This window comes from Bos indicus, chromosome 2 (assembly GCF_029378745.1).
Source record: "Bos indicus isolate NIAB-ARS_2022 breed Sahiwal x Tharparkar chromosome 2, NIAB-ARS_B.indTharparkar_mat_pri_1.0, whole genome shotgun sequence".
NCBI lineage: Eukaryota > Metazoa > Chordata > Mammalia > Artiodactyla > Bovidae > Bos > Bos indicus.
This window is the reverse complement of record NC_091761.1, coordinates 60,116,683-60,136,239: the sequence shown is the minus strand read 5'-3', so window position 1 is coordinate 60,136,239 and position 19,557 is coordinate 60,116,683. Positions and strand designations below refer to the sequence as shown.

Here is a 19,557-nt window from a genome sequence, read left to right as displayed (position 1 = left end):
AGAGGGGTCATCCTTACAGACTCCTTAGAATTTGCTTCAACAATTGAAGTTACAGTGCTGCATTTATAGGGCTAGAATTATTTAATAGGTGAATTTTTTTCCTTCTCTAATGTCTCTTTTGGAAAGTGAAAATTTACACACTTTCTCTTCCAGGATAGACATGACTATGCTTACTTTTCTAAATTTGGAGGAATAGAATTTAGATTAAAAAAATTCAAATTTTTCTTTCAGACATTGGTGATCTTTCTATTTCACTTTCTCTTTCTTCTCCTTTACCGTTGTCTACAGTAATAGGGGCTTCAGGGGTCAAAACATATATAAAATTTTTTTAGAATTGATATATTATGATCTATTTTCAGCTTCAACATTGAATCTTCTATTGACATCTTCCTAAAGTTTCTTTAGTAAAAATAGCTTTATTATCTTGTGGATCAACTATTTCTAAAGTTTTTTTCAACCTTAGTCTTTCCAGCTTTCTTAATGGAAACATGCTGGGCAGGCAGTTTGTAATTAGGAGGAAATTGGAAGGATGGTGTTCTAGGGTTGGGAATCATATGCTACATGTTGGGAAATGTTAAGTAGAGGAAGGATGTTAAGTGCACATTTAGCAGCCTGTTAAGCCCCAGGACAATATTCTTCAAGCACCTAGAAAAGAGGAAAAAATCTTAGGACAAGGCATACTTCTAAATTAATACTTTGGTTCACATGGAAACAGAAAGTGATTAGAAAGCCTAAGCTTGGTAACCCAGGTCTTGGGTGGTGGTTGGTGGAGGTGCTTAGATGTGGGGACAAGATACATACCCATGAATGTATATGATGAAACTATGTATTCTTGTCGAAATTTGAGTAAAGTAGTCAAACTGTTGCTGATTGGATAATACAGGACAGCCACATTGGATTAAAGGCATGGTATAGTTTACTACTTACATTTGTAGTCATTAACAAAGGTCTGATTTTGCTGTTGTGTGGACGTGAACCAGAAATATCATTTATTAGTTTTGTTTCTTATAAATGCTTTCATTTTCTACTATTACCATTTATGGGTTGTTGTTTAGTCACTAAGTTGTGTCTGACTCTTTTGCGACCCCGTGGACTATAGCCCACTAGGCCCCTCTATCCATGGGATATCTCAGGTAAGAATACTGAAGTGGGTTGCCATTTCCTCCAGGGGATCGTCCTGACCCAGGTATCCAACCTGTGTCTCCTGTTTGGCAGGCTTATTCTTTACCACAGAGCCAAGTGGGAAGCCTGTCATTTATGGATATACCTTGACAAATCTGGCAATGTGAAAATTTCTTCTTGGCTCAAGTGAAATACAAGAAAACAATTGAATTGCAACTATAAGAGACCAAAGAGTATGTTTGCCTAATTAAAGAGGCATAATTTAAATATTTCTAACCTTTCTGCTAATGCACTAACAAAGGCCAAACTTTGGTAACTTTTTTTTTTTACATTTCCATTTTTGTGAAGATCAGCTTTTTTGTTTGTTTGTTTGTTTTTTTTCCCTATTATTGTGTCAGACTTTGTTTTGAAGGGAGAGAGACATTTAATAGCATTGACTTTGGTAAACTTTTCTCAGTCACACTTGACTTTCCCACCAAGTTAAGTTTACCTTTGGCTCTAGAATATTCTGTTTACTTTCTGGAGTGGAATTTCTGGATTCTTCTTCCTTGGAAATCCCACCATCCACTGTTAACTAGCTGCTCTGCATTCCAAGAACCTGATCTTAGAGGAACCTACAATCTTCAATAAATAAATAAATAAGGTTTATTTCCAGGATCTCTCATGAGATAAGATGCAATAGAATTTCTAAATACCAGAAGAAAAAAAAATTGAAAAGACTACTAATTCTCTCCCAAGGTCCTCTGAGTCTCATTCTGGCTGGTGAGGCTGAATTAGGATCTCAGTGCAGTTCTGTTGCCAACTTATTCTTGTTGATACCCAATTCTCCATTTGACCTCAGTTCATTGTATGTGTAGTAGTATAATATGGCGTATTTACCTGGTTCTGCTATTCATTGACCATGTGGTATTTTAATTGCAGCAAAATTAATGCTGTAATATTGAATATGAGAAGTGTTGCTAGTAATAGTTACAAGCCAAGCCAATAGTAATAGTAATAGACAAGTCAATGTGTGAATCAAACTATAGCAGAATATTTATGATTTTGTTTACCAGTTGCTATTGTAGTAGAGAAAATTGTATTTCTCTTTTATAATTCAGAAGCACCTGCCAGAGTGATGCTTGCCTATAAATCTAAACACTTGGATTCGTTGAAACCATTTTATTCTTGCCCCTTTCTAAGGTGAAATTAAAACCACTCAGCCTACATTCAAGAGTCATTTCTCAGGTGGTAAAATGTTGAAACAATGGACATACCATCATTAATCTAATAGAAAGAGGGAAAAATGTATTTCATTCAAGAGAGTGTAGCCTAGAGATTGGCATATCAACAAATGCAGGTTGAAATAACATAGAGATATAATGTATTTATATGGTGAATAAAACAAAACAGAAACCTAAAAGCTAAAAAAGAAAGACTGGAAAAAGATACTGGTGTGGTGGCAGTTAAAGCAGAATATTACCTAGATATTTTCCCATCTTTTAGATTTATTATTTGCCATTAAACGGACTCAACTACTTCAGAACGGACACACTTTAGCTTTTAATTGTTAAGTATATTTACTTGACCACTCCACACCAGTTAAGAGCAAATAGTTCTTGAGTCCTATGTCTTTATGAAGCTAGGCCCAGAGTTGGCATTAAGGCAGTACATGATATGTCATAGTTTTAAATGTGCTGGTTTGCTGAGTAAAAAAATGGATGACAGTCACACATACGTTGTTGTTTTTTTTTTTTTCCCCAAATGATTTGTTATGTACTAGCTATATTTTAGGGCCTGTCCTAGACGCAGGAATTATAAAGATGCCTCATTAACTTATAGTCTTTTAATTGTGACAACAGTTGTACTAACAATTATGCTATAGTGTCTTAGGTTGTGTATTTCAGTAATCTTGTATAATATGTTGTTGTTGTTCAATTGCTCAGTTATGTCCAACTCTTTGCAACCCTCATGGATTGCAGCATGCTAGGCTGTCAATATATATGTGTGTATATGTGTATATATATGTTTATGCATATGTTATATATATGATGTTGTTGTTTAGTCACCAATGCATGTCCAACTCTTCTGCTACCCTATGGATTATAGTCTGCCAGGCTCCTCAATCTGTGAGATTTCCCAGTCAAGAATACTGGAATGGGTTGCCATTTCCTTCACCTGGGGATATTCCCAACCCAGGAATTGAACCTGGGCCTCCTGCACTGCAGGCAGATTATTGCTGAGCAAGCCCCATATATATGGCATAGTTAGAACCATTTAATGATGCCTGACATTAATCTTCACAATGCAGATGATGCTTAAGAGAGAGTTTGGAGAATCAACAGAAGAAAGTACTCAAAGTCAAGACTGGGAGAACAGATGAAAGTATGTAGAAATGTTTATATTCAACAGTGGCATGTGAACTGTTATAAGAGGAGCATAGGAAGTTAGATAACACTTAAAAACCAGGCTCTGAGAAGAACATTACATAATGATTAAGGTATCATTCCAAGACGAAGATACAACAGTGTATATGCATGCAACATAGGAACACCTGAATACATAAAGCGAATAACAACAGACATAAAGGGAGTAATTGACAGAAACATAATAATAGTTGAGGACTTTAAGATCCCACTTACATGAATGGACAGCTCAGACAGAAAATCAGTAAGGAGACACAGACCTTAAATAACACATTAGACCAATGGACTTAATAGATATTAGTAGATCTATAGAGCATCCAGTCCCAAAACAGCAAAAAACAAACAAACAAAAACATTCCTTTCAAGTGTACATTGAGCACTTAAGCAGGATAGATCACATGCTAGGGAATAAAATATCTCATTAAATTCAAGAACATTAGAGTAATATCATGCATCTTTTCTGGCCACAAAGATATGACTCTATAAATCAACTACAAGAAACAAAAATTCAGAAAATATAAAGACATGGAGGTTAAATAATGTGCTACTGAATAGCCACTGAAAAAATAAGAAATAAAAAATACTTGGAAACAAATGAAAACAAATAAACTAAAAAGCACAATGATCTGACACCTATGGGACACAGCAAAAGCAGTTCTGAGAGAGAAATTTGTGGGAATTGTGAGTCTATGTCAGCTATTTGTAAGGCCTCCTCTGACAACCACGTTGCCTTCTTGCATTTCTTTTTCTTGGGGATGGTTTTGGTCACCACCTCCTGTACAATGTTCTGAAGCTCTGTCCATAGTTCTTCAGGCACTCCGTCTACCAGATCGAGTCCCTTGAATCTATTCATCACCTCTACTGTATAATCATAAAGTATTTGATTTAGGTCATACCTGAATGGCCTAGTGGCTTTCCCTACTTTTTTCAATAAGTCTGAATTTTGCAACAAGATGCTGATGATCTGAGCCACAGATCTTGTTTTTGCTGACTGTATAGAGCTTCTACATCTTTGGCTGCCAAGAACATAATCAATGTGACTTCGGTGCTGGCCATCTGGTGATGTCCATGTGTAGAGTCATCTCCTGTGTTGTTGGAAGAGAGTGTTTGCCATGACCAGTGCATTCTCTTGGCACAATTGTTAGCCTTTGCCTTGCTTCATTTTGTCCTCCAAGGCCGAACTTTTCTGTTACTCCAGGTATCTCTCGACTTCTACTTTTGCATTTCAGTCCCTTGTGATAAAAAGGGACATCATTTTTTGGTGTTAATTCTTGGAAGTCTTGTAGGTCTTCATAGAACTATTCAACTTCAGCTTCTTCAGCATTATTAGTTGGCACATAGATTTGTATTACTGTGATGTTGAATAGTTTGCCATGGAAACAAACTGAGATCATTCTGTCGTTTTTGAGATTGCAACCAAGTGCTGCATTTCAGACTCTTTTGTTGACTATGAGGTCTACTCCATTCCTTCTAAGGGATTCTTGCCCACAGTAGGAGATAGAATGGTCATCTGAGTTAAATCCACCCATTCCTGTCCATTTGAGTTCACTGATTCCTAGAATGTCAATGTTTACTCTTGCTGTCTCATTTGACCACATCCAATTTACCTTGAATTATGGGCCTAGCATTCCAGATTCCTATGCAATATTATTCTTTATAGCTTCAAACTTTACTTTCACTACCAGATGAAACCACAACTGGGTGTTTCCACTTCGGTTAGCCTCTTCATTCTTTCTGTAGCTCTTTCTCTGCTCTTCCCCAGTAGTATATTAACCATCTACTGACTTGGGAGAGGGGTCATCTTTCAGTGTCATATTTTTACCTTTTCCTACTGTTCATTGGATTCTCAAGGCAAGAATAATGAAGTGCTTTGCCATTCCCTTCTCCAGCAGACTATGACATGTCAGGCCCTAACTAGCAGAGACATGGCCTTCAGCCACTTAATGTAGCTGGATGACATGCCTGGTGCCCTGGTTGTCCCATACTGGTCCTTGTTAAGCATGTAAACCTTCATTTTCCATCGCGTATCGGTCAGTGTGTGCCCAAGGGTGGAGGCAAAGGCCCTGCTGGAGTGGGTGGGAAGGGGGTCCGGGGAAGGGTGAAATTAATGTTGGAGGATGCCCGGGAGCAGAGGGTATCCTGGCCTCACCACTGCCTCTGTCGCCTACTGAATGCAGAGTTCCAGACAATAGCAAGGATAGATAAGGATAGATAAGAAAGCCTCCTTAAGTGAACAGTGCCAAGAAACAGAGGAAAACAGTAGAATGGGAAAGACTAGAGATCTCTTTAATAAAATTGGAGATACCAAGGGAACATTTCATACAAAGATAGGCACAGTTAAGGACAAAAACAGCAAGTACATAACAGAAGTAGAAGACATTAAGAAAAGTTGGGCATTTCTCTAAAGAAGACATACAGATAGCTAACAAACACATGAAAAGATGCTCAACATCACTCATTATCAGAGAAATGCAAATCAAAACCACTATGAGGTACCATTTCACACCAGTCAAAATGGCTGCGATCCAAAAGTCTACAAGCAGTAAATGCTGGAGAGGGTGTGGAGAAAAGGGAACCCTCTTACACTGTTGGTGGGAATACAAACTAGTACGGCCACTATGGAGAACAGTGTGGAGATTCCTTAAAAACCTGGAAATAGAACTGCCTTATGACCCAGCAATCCCACTGCTGGGCATACACACTGAGGAAACCAGAAGGGAAAGAGACACGTGTACCCCAATGTTCATCGCAGCACTGTTTATAATAGCCAGGACATGGAAGCAACCTAGATGTCCATCAGCAGATGAATGGATAAGAAAGCAGTGGTACATATACACAATGGAGTATTACTCAGCCATTAAAAGGAATACATTTGAATCAGTTCCAATGAGGTGAATGAAATTGGAGCCTATTATACAGAGTGAAGTAAGCCAGAAAGAAAAACACCAATACCATATACTAACACATATATATGGAATTTAGAAAGATGGTAATGATAACCCTGTATGCAAGACAGCAAAAGAGACACAGATGTATAGAACAGTCTTTTGGACTCTGTGGGAGAGGGAGGTGGGGGGATGATTTGGGAGAACGGCATTGAAACATGTATAATTTCATATATGAAATGAATCGCCAGTCCAGGTTCGATGCATGATACTGGTTGCTTGGGGCTTGTACACTGGGATGACCCAGAGGGATGGTATGGGGAGGGAGGAGGGAAGGGGGTTCAGGATGGGGAACATGTGTATACCCGTGGTGGATTCATGTTGATGTATGGCAAAACCAATACAATATTGTAAAGTAATTAACTTCCAATTGAAATAAATAAATTTATATTAAAAAAAAAGTTGGCAAGAATAAACTGAAGAACTGTACAAAAAAGCTCTTAATAACCCAGATGACCACGATAGTATGGTCACCCACATAAAGCCAGACATCCTGGAGTGTGAAGTCAAGTGGGCCTTAGGAAGCATTACTACGAACAAAGTTAGTGGAGGGTATGGTATTTCAGCTGAGCTATTTCAAGTCCTAAAAGATGATGCTGTTAAAGCACTGCACTCATGCCAGCAATTTGGAAAACTAACAGAGGCCTCAGGACTGGAAAAAGTCAGTTTTCATTCTAATCCCAAAGAAAAGTAATACCAAAAAATGTTCAAATTACCATACAAATTGCACTCATTTCACATACTAGCAAGATTATGTTCAAAATTCTTCAAACTAGGTTTCAGCAGCATGTGAACTGAGAACTTCTAGATGTACTTCTTAGAAGAAAATATAGGCAGAACACTCTTTGACATAAATCATAGCAATATTTTTATATCTGTCTTCTAAGGCAAAAATAAACATAAAAGCAAAAATAGGACTTCCCTGGCAGTCCAGTGGTTAAAACTTTGCCTACCAGTGCAGGGGGTACAGATTTGATTCCCGGTTGGGAAACTGGGCTCTCACAGCCCTTGTGGCCAAAAATCCAAAACATATAAGAAGAAGAAGGAATATTTTACATTTTAAAAGAATTGTCCACAAAAAGTCTTTAAAAAAATAAAAGGAAAAATAAATGGGACCACATTAAATTTAATAGTTTTTGCACAGAAAAGGAAACCATCAGTGAAATAAAAAGCCAGCCTGCTGAATTGGACAAAATATGTGCAAATGATGTGAACAATGAGGGGTTAATATCTAAAATATATAAGCAGCTCGTACAACATGACTTCAAAAAAAATAAATCATCCAATTAAAAAATAGAAGACCTGAATAGACACTTTTCCAAAGGAGGCATACAAATGGCCGAGAGACACATGATAAGATGCGCAACATCATTAATCATCAGAGAAGTACAAATCAAAACCACAATGAGATTACCCTCATACCTGTCAGAATGACCATAGTCAAAAAGACCAGAGATAACAAATATTGGCTAAGATTTAGAGAAAAGGGAACCCTCATACACTCTTGATGGGAGTGTAAATTGGTACAGCTTCTGTGGCAAGCAACATTGAAGCTTCTCAGAAAACGAAAAATAGAACAAACCTAAGATCCAGCTATTTCACTCCTGGGTATATATCTGAAGAAAGCAAAACACTATATTAAAAAGATATATGCATGTCAATGTTCATTGTGCATTATTTATAATAGCCAAGTTATGAAATCAACCTAAAAGTTCATCAAGTGTATGAGTGAATAAAGAAGATTTATACATTTATACAATGAAATACTTTTCAGCCATAAAAAAAAATGAAAACTTTCTGTTTGTAGAAACATGGGTAGATTTGGAGAATATTATATTTATTGAAATAAATCAGGGAAAGACAAATAGTGTATGATGTTATATGTGGAATATAAACTATAAAACAAATGGATGAATATAAAAAACATAAAGAGACTCAGATATTGAAAACAGCTTAATAGTGGGGAGAGGCACTATCAGATCAGATCAGATCAGTCGCTCAGTTGTGTCCGACTCTTTGCGACCCCATGAATCGCAGCACACCAGGCCTCCCTGTCCATCACCAACTCCTGGAGTTCACTCAGACTCACGTCCGTCGAGTCAGTGATGCCATCCAGCCATCTCATCCTCTGTCGTCCCCTTCTCCTCTTGCCCCCAATCCCTCCCAGCATCAGAGTCTTTTCCAATGAGTCAACTCTTCCCATGAGGTGGCCAAAGTACTGGAGTTTCAGCTTTAGCATCATTCCTTCCAAAGAAATGCCAGGGCTGATCTCCTTCAGAATGGACTGGTTGGATCTCCTTGCAGTCCAAGGGGCTCTCAAGAGTCTTCTCCAACACCACAGTTCAAAAGCATCAATACTTTGGCGCTCAGCCTTCTTCACAGTCCAACTCTCACATCCATACATGACCACGGGAAAAACCATAGCCTTGACTAGATGAACCTTTGTTGGCAAAATAATGTCTCTGCTTTTGAATATGCTATCTAGGTTGGTCATAACTTTCCTTCTAAGAAGTAAGCATCTTTTAATTTCATGGCTGCAGTCACCATCTGTAGTGATTTTGGAGCCCCCCAAAATAAAGTCTGACGGTGTTTCCACTGTTTCCCCATCTATTTCCCATGAAGTGGTGGGACCAAATGCCATGATCTTCTTTTTCTGAATGTTGAGCTTTAAGCCAACTTTTTCACTCTCCACTTTCACTTTCATCAAGAGACTTTTGAGTTCCTCTTCACTTCTGCCATAAGGGTGGTGTCATCTGCATATCTGAAGTTATTGATATTTCTCCTGGCAATGTTGATTCCAGTTTGTGTTTCTTCCAGTCCAGCGTTTCTCATGAGGTACTCTGCATAGAAGTTAAATAAGCAGGGTGACAATATACAGCCTTGATGAACTCCTTTTCCTATTTGGAACCAGTCTGTTGTTCCATGTCCAGTTCTAACTGTTGCTTCCTGACCTGCATACAAATTTCTCAAGAGGCAGATCAGGTGGTCTGGTATTCCCATCTCTTTCAGAATTTTCCAGAGTTTATTGTGATCCACACAGTCAAAGGCTTTGGCATAGTCAATAAAGCAGAAATAGATGTTTTTCTGGAACTCTCTTGCTTTTTCCATGATCCAGCAGATGTTGGCAATTTGATCTCTGGTTCCTCTGCCTTTTCTAAAACCAGCTTGAACATCAGGAAGTTCACGGTTCACATATTGCTGAAGCCTGGCTTGGAGAATTTTGAGCATTACTTTACTAGCGTGTGAGATGAGTGCAATTGTGCGGTAGTTTGAGCATTCTTTGGCATTGCCTTTCTTTGGGATTGGAATGAAAACTGACCTTTGCCAGTCCTGTGGCCACTGCTGAGTTTTCCAAATTTGCTGGCATATTGAGTGCAGCACTTTCACAGCATCATCTTTCAGGATTTGGAATAGCTCAACTGGAATTCCATCACCTCCACTAGCTTTGTAGTGATGCTTTCTAAGGCCCGCTTGACTTCACATTCCAGGATGTCTGGCTCTAGGTCACCTATAGAGGCACTATAGGGGTAAACAATTCGAGTACAGATGTCAGTGTGCTAAGAGAATTGTTATGAATGGTCGTGTCCTATTTGCAGATTTATTTGAGTATCCAAGAACATTTTGAGATTTGAAATAATTTACATTATAAACAGATGAACAGATTTCTTAAGAGACAGTTGAAGGAGGTGCTCTACCATCATTTGAAGGTCTAGAAATGTCCTTTACCTGTCTTTAGAAATTGATTTAAAGGTCAATAACCTCATTTGGGTGTGAGAAAATTGTCAGGAAAGTAATGTGCTTAGAAATTTCCTTAGTGTGGACCCTTAGAGGAGAAATGAGACTGTTTAAATGGGGTTACAGAGTTTTTTTCTTCTTGTTTTATAGTAATAGAGATGCACAGATAACTAGACAAAGTAATTCCTGCCAATTAATAGCTGGGTATTGAATGGCAGTTCACATGAGACCAAGAGACAGAAACGTCTGTTGACCTGTAATCTTTCTACCTTAGAAACATACTCAATTATTGGGAACATATAGCGTATATGCAAATGTAGCTCAAATATTCTCTCCAAAAGTGTGAAAGCTAAGAAAAGTTGAAAATGAAATACTTATAGGGAATTAGGTCATGAGGAGTCTAAGTTGAAATTGGTTTCTACTGAGTCTGTTTCACTGCATTTGTATGTCAGTGATTTTTTAATCAAGTGTAACAAACATCTTAGTATAGCAAATGTTTTTGAATTATTGAACTTAGTAAAAAATTTTGAAGAGTGTCTACTTTAAGCATTCATTAGATTATCAACCTGTTCTTGACATTTGTTGTTTTTTTCAGTCACTAAGTCGAGTCTGATTCTTTGCAACCCCATGGACTGCAGCATGCCAGGCTTCCCTTTCCCTCAATCTACAGGAGTTTGCCCAAGTTCATGTCTATTGAATCGGCGATGCCATCCAACCATCTCATCCGCTATTGTCCTCTTCTTTTCTTGCCTTCAGTCTTTCCCAGCATAGGGTCTTTTCTAGTGAGTCAGCTCTTTGCATCAGGTGGCCAAGCTTCACCTGAAACTGAAGGAGCTTCAGCATCAGTCAGATGAGATGACAAAGAGTCTCTGCTCCCCAGCCATGTCATCTCACTGCATTGTAATTGCACTGCGTGTGTTCACTGTTAACCAGGCTACTGTGCAAGGTCTATGAGGTCTGTGACGTCGCTGTCCCACCACCCCAGCACTTAGCACAGTGTCTGACACACAAAAGATGCTTGAACTGAATTCAAGCTTTGTCCTCTCTCATGTTTCTTTTACCACCTTCATCTTTCTTTCTCTTGGCTGATGCTCTGCAGTAATGTGATTCTTAATCCACTTTCAGACTTGGGTGAAACACCATGTTGTTGTTCCTGGGATCTGGCTTCCTGAGCAGCAGTAAGAGGGGCTGGATAATTCGGACTGGGAAATACAACCCAGAAGGAGAGGAGACCTAGATCCTTGAGGAATGAAACATCATCAGAGGGAAATACAATTTAGGAGTGACGTAGGCTACTCCTAGGGCTTCCCTGGTGGCTCAGTAGTAAATAATCTGCCTGCCAATGCAGGGGATGATCTCTGGGTTGGGAAGATCCCCTGGAAAAGGAAATGGCAACCCACTCCAGTATTCTTGCCTGGATAATTCCATGGACAGAGGAGCCTGGCAGGCTACAGTTCATGGAGTTGTAAAGAGTCAGACACAACTTAGCAACTAAACAACAACAGCAATGACAACAGGTTATTCCCTGTGCACCTGTATATGATTCCAATACATTTTTTTAACCCTTCTAGAGAAATTCTGTTTTCCAAATACTCAAATCTGCTATATATCATGTGGTGCATTGTAAAATGGTAGCCTGCAAAACACATCACATAGCATTACTCCTTATTTTCCCTGCTTTACCCGTAGGTTTTTTGTTTTTGTTTTTTTTTCTGTTACTGCCTGGTAAGCCTTGTATCTCACAGATAAAGTATTAACACCCTAATTCTCATCATAAGCTCTGCTTTCTAGAGGGCTCAGCAACAACAAAACTCAAGTATGTATCACAAGAAAAAATGAGAGACACTATTTTGAAGGATTTATTATAACAGTCTACATGAGACGTAGTATGAGCCTGAAGTACAGTGGCAGCGGTAAACATTATTTTTCTCCTTCATTTTCTTCTCTTCCCCCCACGCTGCAACCTCATTTTCCTTCCTCCTCCTTCTATATATTCCTTCTTCCTCATCATTCATTTTTTTTCCCCATTTCTTCCCATTCCTGGTCCTTTTCCTCTTCTTTTCATCTGACATGAATCTTTGTGAGCTGTAACATTTTCAGTACCTTTGGTCAACTTCACAGCAGTTAGTATATCATCCAGTAAAAGTAGGAAGAGCTCAGTAGGTATTTCTTGAACAAATGAATAGAAACCTCTGCATCTAGTTTCACCATTCAGTTTCAGGCATTTATTTTCACTTTGGAACAGTTTTTCTCTTCATTGCAGTTATTCACATACACCTGCACTTCATTAATGAACAGTTAAGATCTCCATTCAGAGTCAAAGATCGTATTTTGGGGGAAAAAAAAAAAAACATGTTGAGACCGGTGCATTTACAATCTTTAGTTAGGTGTCTCTCTAAACTGTCACCTGGATTACATTTTCCTCGAACACCAAGCCAAGAGGTAATGAGGTTTCTCTTGGCAGTGCAGTTTCTGAAACAAAGTTGTTCCTTCCAAATCTCTCTCTCCAGTCTTTTTGAATACCTGAATGCAAGTAGGACATTGAAGACATATCAACTTTTTGTCCAGCTCTTCCTTCATGAAAGTTTCATAACTTTCTCACCAACTTATTGTAGTCATTAGCTTTCTTCTCTGCTTGAGGTTTGGGCTTCTTGCCAGATTCTGTGTTCAAGATGGAAGAGTCATTTAGATCTTAATCATAAGGTCTCTGTGTATTTAAGAATGGTTAGATGACTCTTTATGTCTTCTGCTATTTTCTCCATACTGGAGCAGAGAATCAGTTTCCATGTTAGAAAAAACTGAAAAAAGAATAGCTGAATCATGATATCCCTTCTAATTCTAAGAGTCTCTGTGTTTCAGTGTGGAATAAATAATTGTAGTTCATTTTATTCTTTCAAGATCTGCTTTTCTAAGACTTAAATGCTCTTTCTGACTTGATGAAATGTTTCTGAGTTGTCCTAGTTATTTTAGGCATGGAGGTCAGTACAGAACCCAGATATTTCTTTTGGAGTAAACCATAGCATTTTAACTACAATGTTCCCCAGACTGGACTTTTCATTGTTCTGCCCAACAGCATATCAGGTTCTTTTCCAGGGCTTCAAAATTCAGGAAATTTTCTCTCTTCCTGCAAACATTTGTACTAGAAACCTGAACAATATCCTTGGCACTTCTCTTGTCATTCACTTCTTTGCCCACATTTAGCTTATCACTAAATTTTGTTAATTTTGTTGTTCCATACTGAAATTTGCATCTACTCACCCACATACAGTAAAGCCAATGTACTGACACTGGATTGTGGTGAAGGAGAGTGCAATGATTATGGTAGGACACCAGACAAGGAGTCTGGGACAGCTAGTACTCAAAAAGCCTGAATTCCTGGATGAATTTCAGCAAAATATTTTTAAAAGCAAGGAGGGAGGGGAGTTGCAGGGTACGTGATCAGCTCGTGCATGATTCTCCAGTTGGTTGATGGTAAGGTAACAGAGCAGTGTCACAAGGGTCAAGAGTATCAACCCTCAGGTGCCAAGAAGTCTGGAGGGCCATATGCTCATGGTCATCAAGTAGTTAATGTCTTCCATTTGGTGGGGTTTTTGGCATCTCTAAGACAACTCAGGAAATATGCATCAGATACAGCTATTATAGGTACTTCAGAGGAGCTAGAGGAGAGGATACTGGGAGGGGTCTGTATTCATTGGAAGAACTGATGTTAATGCTGAAGTTCCAATACTTTGGCCACCTGATGTGAAGAGCTGACTTATTGGAAAAGACACTGATGCTGGGAAATACTGAAGGCAGAAGGAGAAGGGGGCAACAGAGGATGAGGTGGATGGATGACTTCACCAACTCAATGGATGTGAGTTTGAGAAAATCCTGGGAGTGAAGGACAGGGAAGACTGGCATGCTGCAGTCCATGGGACTCTCGAGTCTTCTCCAATACCACAGTTCAAAAGCACCAATTCTTCGGCGCTCAAAAAGTCACAAAAAGTCAGACATGACTGAGCAAATGCACAGCAACTATTCTGAAAAGGCCCCACAGGGTCTTGATTGGTTACCTCTCTACTTCTCTCTCTTTGTTTCTTTGTTTATTCTGCTTATTTCTATCTCCACTTCTAGCAGTATTTCTCATATGGACTACTATAATAGTTTTCTGACTTATTTCCCTCTTTGTCCTCTGAGCCCCATATAAATAGAGTGGGGTGTATTTAATGTGGTTCATAGAAACATTCAGTTCAGTTCAGTTCAGTCGCTCAATCGGACTCTTTGCGACCCCATGAATTGCAGCATGCCAGGCCTCCCTGTTGATCACCAACTCCCGGAGTTCACTCAAACTCATGTCCATCAAGTCGGTGATGACATCCAGCCATCTCATCCTCTGTCGTCCCCTTCTCCTCCTGCTCCCAATCCCTCCCAGCATCAGAGTCTTTTCCAATGAGTCAGCTCTTCATATGAGGTGGCCAAAGTACTGGAGTTTCAGCTTCAGTATCATTCCTTCCAAAGAACACCCGGGACTGATCTTAGGATGGACTGGTTGGATCTCCTTGTAGTCCAAGGGACTCTCAAGAGTCTTCTCCAATCAGATCAGATTACAGCAGTCACTCAGTCATGTCCGACTCTTTGCAACCCCATGAATAGCAGCACGCCAGGCCTCCCTGTCCATCACCAACTCCTGAAGTTCACTCAAACTCATGTCCATCAAGTCAGTGATGCCATCCAGCCATCTCATCCTCTGTCATCCCCTTCTCCTCTTGCCCCCAATCCCTCCCAGCATCAGAGTCTTTTCCAATGAGTCAACTCTTCGCATGAGGTGGCCAAAGTACTGGAGTTTCAGCTTTAGCATCATTCCTTCCAAAGAAATGCCAGGGCTGATCTCCTTCAGAATGGACTGGTTGGATCTCCTTGCAGTCCAAGGGGCTCTCAAGAGTCTTCTCCAACACCACAGTTCAAAAACATCAGTTCTTTGGTGCTCAGCCTTCTTCACAGTCCAACTCTCACATCCATACATGACCGCAGGAAAAACCATAGCCTTGACTAGACGAACCTTTGTTGGCAAAGTAACGTCTCTACTTTTGAATATGCTATCTAGGTTGGTCATAACTTTCCTTCCAAGGAGTAAGCATCTTTTAATTTCATGGCTGCAGTCACCATCTGTAGTGATTTTGGAGCCCAAAAAAATAAAGTCTGACACTGTTTCCACTGTTTCCCCATCTATTTCCCATGAAGTGGTGGGACTGAATGCCATGATCTTCGTTTTCTGAATGTTGAGCTTTAAGCCAACTTTTTCACTCTCCACTTTCACTTTCATCAAGAGGCTTTTTAGTTCCTCTTCACTTTCTGCCATAAGGGTGGTGTCATCTGCATATCTGAAGTTATTGATATTTCTCCCCGCAATCTTGATTCCAGCTTGTGCTTCCTCCAGACCAGCGTTTCTCATGATGTACTCTGCATATAAGTTAAATAAACAGGGTGACAATATACAGCCTTGACGAACTCCTTTTCTTATTTGGAACCAGTCCATTGTTCCATGTCCAGTTCTAACTGTTGCTTCCTGACCTGCATACAAATTTCTCAAGAGGCAGATCAGGTGGTCTGGTATTCCCATCTCTTTCAGAATTTTCCAGAGTTTATTGTGATCCACACAGTCAAAGGCTTTGGCATAGTCAATAAAGCAGAAATAGATGTTTTTCTGGAACTCTCTTGCTTTTTCGATGATCCAGCGGATGTTGGCAATTTGATCTCTGGTTCCTCTGCCTTTTCTAAATCCAGTTTGAACATCAGGAAGTTCATGGTTCACATATTGCTGAAGCCTGGCTTGGAGAATTTTGAGCATTACTTTACTAGCGTGTGAGATGAGTGCAATTGTGTGGTAGTTTGAGCATTCTTTGGCATTGCCTTTCTTTGGGCACATCCACTTTCTTTCTTCACATCCATACATGACTACTGGAAAAACCATAGCCTTGACTAGACGGACCTTTGTTGGCAAAGTAATGTCTCTGCTTTTGAATATGCTGTCTAGGTTGGTCATAACTTTCCTTCCAAGGAGTAAGCATATTTTAATTTCATGGCTGCAGTTACCATCTGCAATCACGATGGTGTGATCATTCACCTAGATCCAGACATCGTAGAATGTGAAGTCAAGTGGGCCTTAGAAAGCATCACTACAAACAAAGCTAGTGGAGGTGATGGAATTCCAGTTGAGCTATTTCAAATCCTGAAAGATGATGCTGTGAAAGTGCTGCACTCAATATGCCAGCAAATTTGGAAACTCACCAGTGGCCACAGGACTGGAAAAGGTCAGTTTTCATTCCAATCCCAAAGAAAGGCAATGCCAAAGAATTGCAACTCAGACTACCGCACAATTGCACTCATCTCACACACTAGTAAAGTAATGCTCAAAATTCTCCAAGCCAGGCTTCAGCAATACATGAACTGTGAACTTCCAGATGTTCAAGCTGGTTTTAGAAAAGGTAGAGGAAACAGAGATCAAATTGCCAAGATCCACTGGATCATCAAAAAAGCAAGAGAGTTCCAGAAAAACATCTATTTCTGCTTTATTGACTATGCCAAAGCCTTTGACTGTGTGGATCACAATAGACACATTACCTCTGTCCAAATTTTCACTCTACCCCTTACAGGGGAGATGTGTGAAATGATGATCATTCCTCACTTATAGACTGCTGTGAGGATTAAATGAGCATACATATGCTTACGCATTACTTAGAGCCTTATGCACTATTACTTAGAGCCTCTCTTCCACTCTCCAGATGAAGCAGCTTCACAAGAAAGCTTATATGAATCTATCGTTCCCATGCAAAATGACTTCAGTGCCCCTGTCTGATTTAAAACTTCACCTCTCTCACAGAGCCATGTATGATCTATCCCTTGTCTGCCTCTCCTGGCTGCACCCACCCTTCCATTCATCCTATCCCAGCCACACAGTGTGGCCTTGAGCAAGTTAGTTGACCTTTCTGTGTCTGAGTTTCCATGTTGTGTGGCAAGAAGATAGCCTTGCATCATACAGGCAGCAGAGAACAGGGAACTCATCTTGATTCAGAACTGACACTCTTTCACAGTATACTGAAGAGACTAGTCATTTTGTCCCTGTTTCAGAAGAGTAAGGGAATGGGGATTAGATGTCCCTGAAGGATGTGACCTCTGGCTAATTAGCCATTTTCTAGCAATAGCTGTACATGTTGGAAGATAATTAGAGGGTAGCTAGCTCTCTCTGCCACAGGTATTCTTTACTATTGATTACATCCCTGTATTAATTTCCTATTGCTGCTATAGCACACTTAATGACTTAGCACAAATTGATTAATAGTTCTGGAGGTCAGAATGTGAATGGATCTCACTGGTCTAAAATCAAGATGGAAACAGAGCACAATTCCTTCTGGAGACTCTCAGGGACAGTCTTTCCATCACTTTTATCAGCTTTGAAAGGCTCCCCTTATTTGTTGGCTCATGACTCCTTCCTCTGTCTTCACAGCCATCCAGCAACATGGCATCCTCAGATATCTTTCCATGACCCTTATTCCTCTCTCATCCATTTATAAAGATCCTTGTGATTACACTGGTCCCACCTGGATAATCTAGCATAATCTCCCATCTCAAGGTCAGATGATGAACAATCTGAAATCTACATGTTATGGAGTCCCAGCTCACTCTACTTGCTGCATGACAGGCCAACACACTGGGAGACGTGGTGTCGAGGCAAGGGATAGCAACTTTATTCGGAAAGACAGCAGACTGAGAAGATGGTGGACTATTGTCCCCAAAAACCATCTTATTGGGGTCTGGATATGTTTCTTTTATAGAGGGAGGAGGTGAGGAACTAAAGTAAAAAGATCATTAGTTTTGCAAAATGTATTCTGGCTTGGCCAGCATCAGGGAGGGGATATGTTAATTTCTTCTTCTTTGCAGCCATTCAGAGGTAGGCAGAGTCTGATCTCCCTGTGAGCTGAATAAAAGCACTTTAGACAAACATTTAGGCAGAGGTGCAGGATTCCCTGAGTTAGGTCATTATGTATGAGTATAATAACAAAAGCAACAAAAAACAAAGGTTAAGGAAAAGAAACAGATACAACATGGAGTCAGATTTTGCCTTCCCCTGTTAACCTATACAAACTCAGTTACCCTTTGCCATGTAACCTAATGTATTACACACAGTAGGGGTAAGATTTAGATACTATTCTCCCTTTTGAAGCATTTTATTGAGAAATCAATACTTGGGGGTTACTAAAACTAAGGGAGGCCTGGCGTGCTGCAATTCATGGGGTTGCAAAGAGTCAGACACGACTGAGCGACTGAACTGAACTGAACTGAACTGAAAACTAAACTAGAGGGTGATTCTTATGAATATATGGGTTATATGTCATGATGTTAAGACATACAGAGGGCCAATTAGCTTATAATTAACAATTTAAGCTCTGAAGTGGGAATTGGAACGTTTGAGTACTAGCTCTCCCATTTACTCCCTATATGATGTTGGACTGGCTTCCTTGGTGGCTCAGTGGTAAAGAATCTGCCTGCCAAGAGGCATGGGTTGGATTCCTGGGTCCAGAGTATCCCCTGGAGAAGGGAATGAAAACCCACTCCAGTATTCTTCCCTGGAAAATCCCATGGACAGAGGAATCTGGTGTGCTACAGTCCAGGTTGCAAGGAGTCATATACAACTTAGTGACTAAACAAAACCAATGATGTTGGGCAGGTCACATAGCCAGTCTGTCTCCAGTTTTTTCATCTGTTAAATGGAGATAACAATAGTTATCTGGAGTAAATGAGATGATCTATATTTAAAGGAGAAAAAAATCACAGCTCAATGCTTGATATGTAGTAAACACTCAATATGTAAAAAGTGTTGTGATTATTTTTTTTCTTTTATAGACAATAAAGGCTTTGCTTTCTTGTGCACTCACATTTATTGGAGCCTTGCCATAGGCAACATAGTGAATCAAATATTAGGGACAGAGGGGTGAACAAATCAACCTTGGCTATTAGGAGTCAAAGCCAATTTGGAGAAGGAAACACAAAAATAAATTATGCAGATATAATATAAAGAATATTATATTACAAGTAAGTAAAATTATTTTTCAAGTGCAAGATTACACAACAAGCCACCCAAAAAAGGAGGAGTGTGTATTTTAAAATTTGTGTTAAAATGCAAATAGTTCAGCTTCTCATCTGTAAATGAGGAAATTCGAATATGATCCAACAACAAAGTTTCTTTCAGTAATAAGATTATGTGATCATTTCTCTCTGGGAAAGAGCATAACCCAGGATTGGCCAGATGCTTTGCTGCCCTGAACCTGGTAAGATGGGTATAGAAACGGTCACTCCTTAAGTTCTGTGTCAGT

The 19,557-nt window shown here is 39.6% G+C and overlaps 1 protein-coding gene across 1 annotated transcript in view; it reads left to right on the top strand.

Moving 5' to 3' along the window:
- The window catches only part of THSD7B (thrombospondin type 1 domain containing 7B), a 1,073,031-nt gene that overhangs the window by 398,115 nt on the left and 655,359 nt on the right, over positions 1–19,557 (top strand). The window lies entirely within an intron of this gene.